Genomic DNA, 13,723 nt, shown 5'->3' with positions numbered 1-13,723 from the left:
CTTGAATTCCTTTCGTGACGAACTGCCTCTGAGTGTCAATTGCCGAAGGAGCAGCGTATTTGGAGTCGCAGAGGAACGTGAAGTGTCGGCCTTGGCAGTTCTGACAACGCAGAAATCTCGAGTTCCGACAGTCCTTGGCTCGGTGGAATTTTTTGCAACACTTAAAGCATCGGCCGCTTCGCTTGAGTATGTTCTTCTTTTCCTCAAGGGTTAACGTTTTATCACACGCAGTAAAGGAGTGTTCTTCAGAACTGCAGAAATAACACGGTTCTTTGTCCGATCCCGAAGTGGTGGTAAAGGTGGCTGCTGAAGGTACATAGTGGCGTCGCGCTTTGTCGTGGAGTTTTTTCTGGACTGTTGACCCGTACGATGCGATTTCTATGGCCTCCTCCCTGCTGCGAACTTCCTTCTTCAGGAAGTCTAGAAGCGCTGAAAATGTGCTATGAGTGTCAGCTTCCTCAGGCTTCTGTTGACAGTACCGAAGTACAAGCTCGTGATGTAGCCGCTTCTCGATAGCCACCCTGAGCAGAGCACTGTACTGCTCCTGCTTCACCCCTAGTGCTTCAAGACTCCTGACGTTCTTTACCACTTCGTCGTAAAGGCGTCGCAGTGCCCCAACGTCTTGCGCTGAATCAACAGCCTGCAGTTGTAGAAGGCGAGTCATGTGGTCGTTGATCGCAAGGTCCTTCCGTCCAAAGCGTTCCTCAAGTAGATCTATCGCTATCTGGTAGTTGCTTTCAGTCAGGGAAAGTCCACTGATCGTATCTTGCGCCGTACCAACAAGGTAGCCTTTGAGATATTTAAACTTGTCGATGGTCGACAGCTGCGAGTTCCGGTGTATGGTAGCCTCATACTGGTCCCAAAAGGAACGCCAGCCTTGAATGGTTCCATCAAATTTTCCTAGTTCCATTCGAGGGAGCTTAATAGAGGCGCTTGAGTGCACACGAACTACGCTCGATGGCTCTACGTTGTTCATTGAGCCGTTTGATGCTTGTGGGCGCTGAATTTCTTCGATTCTTCGGGAGAGCTTGGATTTTGCCACACATATCGAAACGTAATACCCTTCTGCAGCTTCCCACTCTTGTTCTAAATTCTGCTCATCAACGGTGTCTTCAATTTGTTTGTCTATGTCTCGAAGTGCTGCTTCTTTCATCACGAGAACATTCAAAATGTCCTGCAGCTCACCGATAGACGCAGTCTCGGAGTCCAACAAAGCGTTGCTGTCACTAATGGTCTTCCTCACGCCAGCTCGAAGGGTGGCCCTCTTGCGCTTGTGTCGATCCATTCTGTGGAGGGCTTTGGCGTGGAATCGACTCCGCGTAATCAGGAACGGCGTAGCACACCACTGCGTTGAGGCGGAGGCGGCGTGAGGCTCGAGGGCAGCTACACTCTTAATCTGGATCCACATAAGATCCACTTAGTAACTGGAACTTTTTTGCAAAAAAGTTCCACTTATATATTTGGAACCGTGTTCCACATACTTTGAAAATGTAAGTGGAACAATGCACCACATATTTTTGCAGCTAAATTATCTGGATCGGCGTTCCAAATAAAAGTATACGGATCACTGTTCCAAATAAACGGGTAGTGTAAGTTACTGGAACACTGATCCACGTAAAATGATTATGGATTTATCCGCTGCGCCGTTCCAGGTACCTTCAGACCAGCTGTTTATATAAAACGGTGTTCCGATAGACGTTGAGAAGCTGTCTATGGGACTCCACTTTTCCAATATATCTGCTTTCCTGTTGGTATAAACTGAGGTCATTTGCCAGGCTGGCGGATGCTTTGGTATCAGAAGGAAAGCGCAAGCACCATTCTAACGCAGCCTTGACATATGTCCCACAGTGATACCAACAATTGGAAAACAGAAACCGCCGAAGCAGTGTGGTCCCTGACAGTTCCCAACAGTTGCCTATCGGAGCACAGTTCTACATAAAAGTTGGTCTGAGATACCTGGAGCGGCACACAGAGACTTTGGCTTCATCCGCCGCATCCTGTTCTGGGTTTTGGCTGCATGTAAAAGAAACAAGACTCGCATTAAAATACATACCAAACCAACTATTAGCACTTATACAATGCTTTTCAAAACACTAAGCAAATTTTATTCGCTCGTATTATTGCGTACATTTGAGATACGGAGACATATTTGTTTCCACTGGGGCAGAAAATGACCAGCGTACAGGATCAAATACCGCAACGATATCAAGTGGCCAAAACGATCTAAGTGGCATTTTCCTATTTTCGCTATTATTTACCATTCTTTTTTGCTAAAAAAACATGGGTAATAAAGATGGCTTTAAGCGCAACCGCGTCACAGACAGACTTGTACATCTACCCTCGCACTAACTCAAAAAGCATTACACAACAGTGAGCATAAAATATGCTGTTTTATCACATGAAATCAGGTACCGCAAATGCGGAAGTACCCACAGCGCTTGCCATACCATGTTTACGCATCCCGGTTCCAAAATATGCAGTTTGCTATTAAATTGTAGGGAAAAGCCAAAAATACAAGCCATACACGGTTGGATTATCACAAGACCTACAAGAGTGTAGGAAAAGAACACCGGAGCCAATACTAACAATATAACATTTGCACAGAAAAACCTACCCGAAGCATGTGGCACTATTGCACAACTAAAACATACACCATATATCAATATCAAGCTAACTGTAGCCAAAACCGACTTTATACGCGCCCTGAAAAAGCCTTTCACTGAAGCCGCGTTGCTTCCCCGACAATTTGTAGCTATTTAAAATAACTTATCAAAAAAAAAAAGCTCATAGCACCCAGTGTGAATCTTACAAAATTTTACAAACCAGATAGCTCGGAGCATGTTACGCATTTTAAAATTTAACAAGCTGCCTAACTCTAAAGACGTTATTAATTCCCTCAAGAACAATTCAGACATCCCAAATAACCAAGTCAGGTAGCTTTGAAACATACAGCTGACCAATTTTACCAAGCCAACTTGGAAGCATTTTTCCAGCCGGAACATTTATCTGAGGTAAAATTCCCAGTTGCGTGCTATACAAGCCCTACTATCATGACGACAGTATGCTTGTGACCAAAGCACTGCCTCTAACAAGCAAGAAATGCAACTTAGTCCAAAGTAAACAACTTTTTCAAGCCAAATATGTATATTTCGCATTCTTCTAGGGCTTAGGTGTCAGCTAAGATACAGTACAAAAATTGATTAATAAAGCCCCAAACCGTCTGTGTAAATAATTACTCTTACGTTTGCATCCATCAATAGCAGCACTGCCATGGAAAAAAATTACGAGCTGCACTTGAATAATAAAAACGTTACAGTGCAGTGCCATTAACTACATTAACAGAGTAACAGAGTAGCTGCAAAGGCAGCCTGCGCTTTGTGCCAATAATGAAAAATTGCAAGGGAAAGCACGACTTCACTTTTGCAATTGACATGCCGCTTGCATCTACCAATCATTTGAACCACGACATATCTTTCCGAATAGGCTTCAACGTCTAACAATAATTTAAAACCCCAAGTAGAGTGACCACATCAAGTCTTTCAACAGAGCTTTCAACTTAAATGACACCAGGCCACTGTTAAATGGCCAATAACTCTCTGCAAAAGTCCCAAGAACTCTCCAAAGTCGCATAAGTTTCAGGATATTAAGATGAAATATACGGCTAGGAGGATGACCACATCTTGATGTGACAACGCAGGCGGAAAATGCATGACTTGTTTCTTGCAGACAATATTTACGCTGCCATTTTCTTCTCTCAAAATAACTGGACCTCGAGAATAACTGGACCACGTCATGTACCTTTAAAGAAGGAACAAGAAAATTTTGTTAGACGATGGCTTTAAATGAGTGAGTTGCTTAGTATACCCCTTTTATAGCACAGTAATTGATTGAAATATCAGTGATTTCTTGCTTTCTTTTCTGGGAATGCTGCTAACAATGTACAAAAAATATTAGCACAGACTGTCAATGGCCGTTCTCTAATTCTGGAAAGCGACCGCACTGGGCGTGGCCGTGGTGCCGTATTATCACAGCAGCAACTCTCAATGTGAAAGCAAAATGTTTGCAAAACTTGAATGCAAAATAATAGTTTTTTTGTCCACATGCTGAAGCATCCGAAATAGGCTGAATGTGAAGGTATTTCGCAATATTGGAGTTCACGATTTATTTTTAACAGTAAGATTTTGCTACAAAGAAAACTACCACTAATTCAGTCCCGCAAAAATAAAATGCCAGCTTCAATAAACACTACCATAAATTGAGTCCCACAAAAATAAAATGCCAACTTACCCAACTAAAATTAAGATGCAGGCGTTCCTGGCAGGGCCTCCTCGGAGTGCATTTCCAGGAAAGTTTTGCCAACGTGTTCCCAAAAGCTCTTACTGTCGTTTTCACCTACAGGTGAAGTTGTCACTGAAATGGTGTTCCGAAGCCATTACGTATATTGCAACAACCTAAAAAGGGACCATCAAAGTTTCAGAACTGGGAGTGCGTACTTACTTGTAGAATGTAATGATTTCATCCCGTACAACGGCTTTCATGTGTTTCCTTTTTGTGAACATACCCCTTCAAGAACGGTGAACACACGCCCTCAAGAACCAGGAAAATGGCAGTATGCATTCCTTGTTCCATTGTTTTAAGTCCCGGTCCGCCCTATTTCCTAGAAAATAAAAACAGTATAAAAATATCGAAGCATAAATTTACGCTTCCTTCTAAGAAGGGAGTACTACACGATCTCGTACAATGCCAGATTAGTTGTGCTAAAGTTTATTTTGCAGCACGAGCACTGGTAACGTTTTCAGGCGAAACAATTTTAAATATAAAAATATTTGAACATTTTTAGGCTCACCTGTCATTGCTCCATGCGGAGTGGTGAACGTCTGTATAATACGCAACACTCAAGAGGCACTCTTTCGTGGCTTTATGACTTCCACAATGCATTCATAATCTGCCACACTTGTCACGACGACGCCTCGGCGTGCCGAAGATGTCTTCAGCCACAGTGAATGCCACAGCCATGATTTCAGAGGTGTATGTAAGGAATGGAAATAATTCGTTTTAATTTCTGTTCTTCAGACAAAGGAAAACAATTGTCGCAAACTACCAGTGTAGAGACAAATGTCTCCACAGTCAGCCATAGTCTGCATCTGGACAGGTTGTACAGATCGAATACAGAATGTAGCAGTCTGCTTTCGCAGTATATTTTCTAAGTTCAAGGAAGCACAGAAATGGGTTAATGTTGGGTGCACATAGTGATGCAAGAACTTATCACCTGAGCGTTGTCGGAAATTATTTCGACTCTCGGGTTACCACCGACATTGACGGCATAAAAATGCAAGAGTGGCTTATTTCTAACGCGGTTCGTGAAGTAGCAACCACTAATTATGGATATTAGATAATTATCCTGAAGTCTCAAGTTACCACTGACATTAACAGCATAGAAACGGCAGCACACTTTCTTTATACCCGCTGCGTGTTGTGTTTCCACATTTCTTCCCCTCTACAAAAGAAACGTTTGTTACTGCGGTACTGCTAAGACAACTGTCCCTTCCATTTCTCTACACTTGAGGCAATGTTATTTAAAATAGATCATCTCAATTGGTCAAAGGAATTGAAAGAAACATGGAACGTAAACATGAAACATGGAAACATGGAACAGATAAACGTAAGATCACGCCTTGAAAGCACATCAACACAACTCGAAATAGCGTCTACCTTGCGAACACAACTCGAAATAGCGTCTACCTTGCGCGCAACGGGCAAGGTCGAAGACTCCCGGCACTCCCGGTCTGGTAAGCACAGTAAATGCATTCTACTCAGCAGACTAACACAACGACGCAATTACCACGCAAGTTTTAAAAATACCAATAAATATAAGGACGGACGCTCCGACAAACTTGCTTGGAAGTTGTACACGTGTGCACGCGCGATTATCGCGAGCGACTAACCCGAGAAGATTCGCTACCGCAGAGATACACAGCAACCGTCAATATACAACTAAGCAAGGCCACACAGTAAGGGAACATCCAATCATGAAACGCGCAAAGCAGCAACTTCCTTATAGCAATGGCTAACGAACGCAGTAAGAAATGTCCAGCCGACTCTGACCCACGAACACGGAAGTTTTGGTAAATTACGGCTGCAAACGTTTCTCCAACACAAAATGTTACACGCCGCGACCACAAGCATGGACGACACACGAACAACGGGCAGAGAGGCGGTATGTTTATCGGACGCAGTTAACAAGGATGTCACTGAACAACAACCATTACTTGCACATAAATAAGCAGCACTGACCTTTTTTGCGCCTCCTCGCAAAACTCCACTTCGTCGAACAGGAAATACAGCCCGGGGATATGAAAAAATTCGCAGTTGCACGCCGCAATCAACCCAATCAAACTGCTAACGGCGCTAACGGTTCTCGCGAGCGTGACCGAGAATTTCTTTAGTAAATAACAGGCGCATCGCGCGAGCAATTGAGAAACCCGCTAGGGAATGCCACTGGTGGCGCTGCATGCGGAAGACCGTAAAATTAGCGGAGGGAATCCTGGAAGATGGGAGCGCTGCTGTCGTTTAAAGTGTTGACACAGTCCCGATTTTTATCCGTCGTCGTCGTACCCGTTGCAGCCCCACTGTACCGTGAATCAACGCAAAAACGGCCGTGCTTCTACTGACGCATGCGCATGGAATGCGCTACTGGAGTGGCGGTCTTTTCCTCATGGCTTCGGCAAACTTTAGGTCTCGCGGAGGCTTTGGCGATGCGCCCGCATAAGAGCTCATACAAACTCGGCACACGTGATGGCTTTTATTTGATTCGGAAAACGGGCATATGCGTCTAAGCGGACGTTTACGCCCGCTGAGGCCGAAACAAAGCTCAGATAATAGCCGCGTTAGCGCGTTAGTACTGGCTAAAGTTCTTTCTCGTGGAGGGCCATGAGTGCGTGCGATATCCGAGCTTAACTTTGGATGGCAATTTCTGCGCTACTGTTTACAATGAACGCAAAAGGGCGTGGCTTCATTTACTGCTTTTGTTGACAACAAGCCTTTCCGTAGTCAATAAAATATACTGCGACGCTCTTAGATACTCACGTTATGTAAAGCTACTTACAGCTAATTAGCGAGTAATAATACATCGGCCCGTTTCCCAGCACTTTTCCCTCCTGAACACCAATAGTACAGGAAAACAGCAGCTGGAGAAGGCGGGTCATTCAATGAACTTCAATTACCATGACAAGACACAACAACAGCAAGTAACTCTGCGAATTTTTGCCGTTACTGCACAGCATAATTAGGAATTACAATCTCATTTCAGCATTAATACATACAAAATAATGCAGGTATCACGTGGTATATTTAGTTGTCCAAGTTTAGTTCCGTTCACCCAGTCAACCGCTCCCTGCAAAGAGGCTTTTGTTTTTGCTTGTGGAAATTAAAAGGGACTCACCTGTTAGCATTCCTATCGGTCTTACTACGTCATGACCAACGGTCTTAAAAACCATCGTGCACCAATACGAATAGTTTTACAAATACATACCGATATTCACAACGGCCTAGTTTCCTTATTTTAGATATATGTCGCTTCTCTAATGAAACAAAGAAATAAAACTCTCGCATGGTAGACCGCTAGCGCCTTCCAGTGAAGACTGGATAAACCAAAATGCGTTTCTTGTTTTTTTTTTACCTCTGCAAAGAAATCATATACAGCAATCTCCCGTTAAGACGAACCCGAAGGGACCGTAAAAATGTATTCGTATTATCCGAAATTCGTCTTAAGCGGAGGTGTATTGCATTGTGGACGTTACAAGACAAAAATGTTGTGGTTCTTAATCAGTGTTCGTTTTAACCAAGTTCGTCTTAACGAGGGTCTATTGTATTTCTAGAAGAAGCAAACCGGGTCGTTAGTGTCATTTCTGTGAATTTGTAAAACTTCTTGTATCGGTACATGATGCTTTTGAATTAGTAAGTCTCATGAATTTGCGTCATGAATTAGTGAGTCCCATATGAATTGGATCAGGTGAGTCATCCTTAATAGCATGCACGAGACGAAAAATGCTAACGAACATCCAAGCATATATAACTGCATGCGTGACATGCTGCGTGCAGTGTAAAATGTGGCACAGTCGCTATGTATATACCGCATCAGGGCATAAATAACGTGGACTAAGTACCTATTTTACAGCAGATTGTAGCCATTTATACGTTCCTGTAAAGCACTTAAAATTGTGCACGTACTACTACACAGCAATCTGATGGCTGAGCATTGAGCAAAAAACAATGTTTCTGCGATGCTTTGTGAACCAAATGCAGAACATGCAATAGTCTCAACAACCATATATATTTCTTTATGAGGTATCCACAAAAGCCCAATGAATTCTTCAGCACTACCACGGCTCTGTCCCAAACGCAGAAGGAGAACCTGAGGACATCTGGTCCTTCTCAAATTCAAGTCATTGGTGATTTCAGACGTACTGCGCGTCTGCAATTAGCAAAATACGATATTCACTAAAGCGGTCTGAGTGCCGCAGACAACCTGAAAGGGGTTCGTGGAATTTCTATTTTCGCTAAGATACCCTTTTCTCGCACCTTTCATGCTTTGTACGGTGTTGTTATAGCAGTGGACATATTTTTTTCTGTCAAATAACGTCACTAAAAATACGTCTTAGCCGTCTTATATAAGTAAACTGCTCTAAGACAGTTCCAGAGATATCGACGAAGTTTATTAAATTTTATGTGGTGCGTGCGTGTGTGCGTGTGTGACTGCATGCATGTGTGTGTGTATGTGTGGGTGCGCGTGGTTGCATTCGTGTCTGTGTCTATGTCTGTGGGCGTGTGCGTGCAAGTGCTTGTGCGTGCGCTTGTGCGCCAAAGCGCGTCAAACATATATGTGGTTCATTGTTCCAGTTAATGCACGATTCAGTGCATACTTCACTGCAGCGCACAAGTTATGTGGAACAAGACACGAGCAAAAAATATACAAAAGCACCGTCCAAACTTTTTACTGGGACATAAGTGGAACAGTAACTGGAACGGCCGACAGCGCATCCCCTCATTTATTCGGTTCCACATAATAACCACAAACCTAAAGAAAACAAATGGACAGTTCCAGATAAGATCCACTTATATCTCTCGTTCCAGTTATTCTTCGTTTAGATCCAGATAAAGATATGTGGATCGCCCCGTTTAACTGGAACTTACATGGAACCAGATTAAGAGTGTAGAAGCGTCGGGTCGGGACTAAACACATTGTAGAAGCGCGGTTGGTTGCTTCAGTCGTGCAGGCTGCTTCTTCGGTGGTATCAGCAGTATAGTATGGTATGATCAGTATAGTATCAGCGAAAGATATTTTTAACGGCACCGCAGTGACCTCGCACTTTGATTTTTTTTACATTTAAGCTAAATGATCAATGCGGAACCTTTTTGGCATCAACCATCACGAAGACACTGCATGCATGCGCTCAGGCAAGCACGTCCCAAAATATTTTTGTTGAAGCCCGAGCCTGGCCCGAGCCCGAGAAAATACGTGCTACCTGGCCGGGCCCTTGCAGTGCACTAATTCACGCAACACACACATACGTTTTAAAAACTTCATTCAAGCCAGCGAAAAGCGTCAACATTCGCAACCGTACGTAGTTCTAAGAAAAGCACCACATGGCACACTTTATCGCGCGATCATTTTAAAAGTGCACAGTTCATTGGAACGCTGGTTACCCATTACCATAAGATAATTGGCGCTTTAGAAATGCACAAGTTCATGAAATGTACTGCCCACGTCTTGCAGACGTAAGATAATTATGAACAGTTAGGAACTCAACAAATAAAAGCAGGGTAAAACAAATCGCAAATATAAAATATTTCTAGCAATCACAAATTTATTAGGGGTGCCGTCCCACCCCCATAATACTGCCCAATCCTTTCAAACTGCATGAGCCATGGCCCTTCGCAATTAGAGACCGTCTCACGCATAACACCCTGTCCCTATTACCAATAAAAGACAGAATCAAGAACACTTAAGGATCAGTGCAGTGCCTGCAAGGCTCTTCTTGTAATTACACACACAAAAGACCATGTGCAGTGGTTAAAAAACGTCAAAACACAGCGTGAATCGCCGAACAGCAGCATAGCGGCACGTCGATCAACGCGCGCCGCTTCGGGATCTCCTCGGGCGCAGCACACCAGCGCTACGCGCGGCGGTTAACACGTTTGGCTTCAAGGGCGCCGTGGAGAGCAGCCGCCGCTTTTTCCACTACCCAAGTATTCTCTAGTTCACTCTATCAGCAGGCCGCAGCTTGCGTTCGCTTCATCGAGGGGCCGTGGTCCAGCACCCACTCCTGATGGCTGCAGAGCGCTGAGACAGCACTCACTCGCGGGTTCTCTCGACGGCAGCTAGGGTGAGGCTCTGCGTCGGCGGATCGAAGTGCGTCTCGGGAAGGGACCGCGAACTGCGTCTTAAGCGAACGCACATCATCGTCACGCGCACGCACCCCCTTCTTCCTCCATGTGTTTTCGCCTAGCGTCGCGTTGTCGAGCGCCTCTAGCGGGCACAGCATATTGCCCCCTTCTCCGCTCCCCCCCCCCTTCCCCCCACACACACACACTTTCGAAGAAGCGTCTCGCGCCGCCATAGCGAACTTTTTGAGCGAACCGCCCTCCCCTCCCAATTTCGCAACATCCTCCTCCTTTGCTTTCTTTCCCTCTACGTTGTCATCGTTCTCGAGGTGAAGGCGACGCGGCTCAGCCCAGGGACGGGTGCCAACGGGCTGTGCCCTAAAACAAACTAGGGCGACAGATTGTCGAAGCCTTCGCGATCGACGATGCGGGGGAGTCATGCGTCAGCCTTCCGGATGTGGCTCTATCATGCTGTGAAAAACAATTCTTGCGCAGTACAATAAAATATTCCATATCGTCCCGTGACTCGGAGATTGTTCTCGTAGAAATCTGTTTCTGCTTTCGTAAATATTCAGTTGTTAGTCAGCGGTGGGTCCTGATTTCTCTTGTTTATCGTTTCGTGTCAACCTTCGAGCTGCTTTCCGACCAGGTGTAGCTTCGGCGCGTTAAACCCCATATTCAATCAACCTTTTCAGAAGGTGTGAGCACGCTTTGGGACAAGCTGTATGGCAACATACCTTCAGTAGAGCAGCATAAGCGCTACCTATTACGACAGTCGAAGCCATAATGCAGACCATTTGAATGAATCACAGGTGTGGCATTCACGAAATCCGCCAGCGAACACCGCAACCACGCCGATTTACAGAAGTACCAAGAAACACTGTCCAATCGCTGAAATTTTCGCTTCATCGTGCAGAACTCTTGTGCTGAGGAAAAGAGGCCCTGCAAAGATTGGCAGATTTTTAAAGGAGGCGCAGGTAAAAGTTCAGGAGCATAGAAGTGGCATTGTGTTGTTCTGATCGTACAAAAATTAACAGGCTGTTTGTCTGCACCATTCATAAAATTTTAAGTAAAATTTCCCCCCATTTCCCCGAGGGGAAGAATGTGAAAGTGCGAATGCAGGAGTTGAATTTGCGCGGTTCGGTAATGTTCGCGAAAGAGAGATCACACACACACACACACAACTACAAAGAAAGAAAGATGCATTTATTCACAGACACCTATTTGTGTTGTCGTTGTGCTTGATTGCTAGAGCGGATCTCAGCTTTGAAATTTCGTGTCAGTACTCCTTTAAGCGGGTGCATTAGCCCTTCTCACGCCCGATTCTTGGCCAATCGCCCTAAGTGGGTATGTGCTAAAGAAATTAGGAACTCTTCTTGGCCAATATTCCTGGCCAATCCCCCACGTGGGTATGTGCCATGCACAGACACCTATTTGTGTTGTCGTTGTACTTGATTGCTAGAGCGGATCTCAGCTTTGAAATTTCGTGTCAGTACTCCTTTAAGCGGGTGCATTAGCCCTTCTCACGCCCGATTCTTGGCCAATCGCCCTAAGTGGGTATGTGCTAAAGAAATTAGGAACTCTTCTTGGCCAATCGCCCTAAGTGGGTATGTGGTGCGGAAGGACAAACGGCGGTGGACGCGTGATTCAGGGTCGCTTAAGAAGTGCATTCGCACTTAAAAGCAGCATTCAAACTTCCTGATAAAGCGTGTGAGCACGGATCACTCACGAGTATGTAACACTTGGCTAGACCGGCAGGACCCACTGTGAGGTTTGTGCCAGAGTGTAGGGTAAAAATTTCGATTCCAGGTCCTGCGCTTTCCAATACACTATACTGCGGGTATCTGCAACTCATGGGGTTATGTAAACCCTCGCTAGAAAAGCAGCAGCAACTGTGGACCTCGCAACAAAGTTTGTATCTAACGTTGCGATTTGAGTTGTTACCAATTGAACCGCCACCCTCATCCTAAAGTCAATTGGCGGAGTGGGCGCTTCTTTCAATGAGCACTGATTGAAGCCGTAACGCCTCAAAGGAAGACCCAGGCCGAACTTCCTATAGCTTCAGGCTTAACGTTGGCCAACCTTAGTGTTGACCCTAATGACATGCCTTACCACGTCGCACCCATTGTGGATCGAGCAGCGGGTACCGGTTCAGGGCGTTAGACCTTAAAGCGTGTCGGTAGGCCTCACCTGCATCGTCCCCTGCCTCTGCTGTGCATCAACCTTGGCAACAATACCAGTGGCTTCAGGAGATAGGCCTCAGCAAGTGCTTGAGTTTCTACATCCACTCCTAAGCCGGGGTAAGTCACTAGTGCCGTCGCACCGAAAACGCTCTTCAGTTGTCATGTCGTTGACTGCGCAGTCTCACCGTTGCAGAAATTCCTTTGTTCAAAACATTTTCAGGGTCCTTTTTAAGAGTCACAAACGGACGTGGAGCTTGGAAACCGGCAGTTGGTTGCCTTATAATTTCGTGCTTCTAATTTGCAATTATTCTAAAAAGTACGCATAGCATTCAGCTAGACAAAAAGCGAAAAGCGAACACGCCCGTGTCTTTGAGATTTCGGCGAACGTTAAAGATCCCCTAGTGGCCAAAATTAATCTGGAGCCCTCCAGTATGGCCTGTCTCATCGCCTGTGAAGCGTCGGCGAGTTAAACATCATGATCAATCATTCAGTCACTCAATCAATCAATCAGCTAAAGCACGCGGTCGTGCTCCTTAATATAGCGTTGGCCTTGTAGACTGCGGTGTGCTTGGAGGGTTACGCCTAAGTGTGGCCTTAAACCTAAACATTTTCCCTGCGTGCCCTTGACGGACGTTGATGGCTTCGCTCGGAAATGACTCAAAAACCTGGAATAAAGGCAGGAGCTTGTATGGCCCTCTTGAAATCACTGCAGCCCCAACCATGAGCGAAGGGACGCTCTCGCAGACAACTCGGCGGTACTATGTCCCGCTCTCCCTACCATTTTGTTTGGTTTAACTTCCCGCACAAATTATTTTCTACCCGTTACAAAGTTTGTTCCACAAGGTCAATAGCCTTAGCTAGAACTTCTTTACGGGCTATTCAACAGGAGAGGTTATCGTTTTGACTTTTACGTGACACGCCACCGGAAAAAATTAGGCAGAGTCATAAACATTTACAATACTTCCTGCGCCATGGGTACATTTTATTCCGAGTTTTTTCTTCAAGGCGTCAACCTCAGTTACAGTTCCTCGACTTGCTTTTCAATCTTAAAGACCCAAAAGCATGTCCCCAGGTGTATTATCCCACTATGTATCAGTTCCATTTCCTACTTGTTTTTGCCAAGGGATCAGTTATTCGAGCTCCATAGATTATTTCTT

General features: G+C 45.1%; 1 long non-coding RNA gene across 2 annotated transcripts; it reads right to left on the bottom strand.

The window, feature by feature from the left end:
* Positions 1 to 2,139: 2,139 nt before the first annotated feature.
* Positions 2,140 to 6,431, bottom strand: LOC144148108 (uncharacterized). Of its 2 annotated transcripts, XR_013317976.1 has the most exons (5): positions 6,295 to 6,431; positions 4,847 to 4,988; positions 4,498 to 4,657; positions 4,288 to 4,410; positions 2,141 to 3,798 (listed from the first exon to the last, which is right to left on the bottom strand). It is a non-coding gene; the product is annotated as an uncharacterized LOC144148108 (long non-coding RNA). The 2 variants fall into 2 exon arrangements; XR_013317975.1 differs by lacking the exon at positions 6,295 to 6,431 and having other exon boundaries at positions 2,140 to 3,798; positions 4,847 to 5,676.
* Positions 6,432 to 13,723: the final 7,292 nt, after the last annotated feature.

This window comes from Haemaphysalis longicornis, unplaced genomic scaffold, assembly GCF_048455015.1.
Source record: "Haemaphysalis longicornis isolate Haplotype H1 unplaced genomic scaffold, Haemaphysalis longicornis Haplotype H1 scaffold_77, whole genome shotgun sequence".
Lineage (NCBI taxonomy): Eukaryota > Metazoa > Arthropoda > Arachnida > Ixodida > Ixodidae > Haemaphysalis > Haemaphysalis longicornis.
This window is presented reverse-complemented; position numbering and strand designations above follow the sequence as displayed.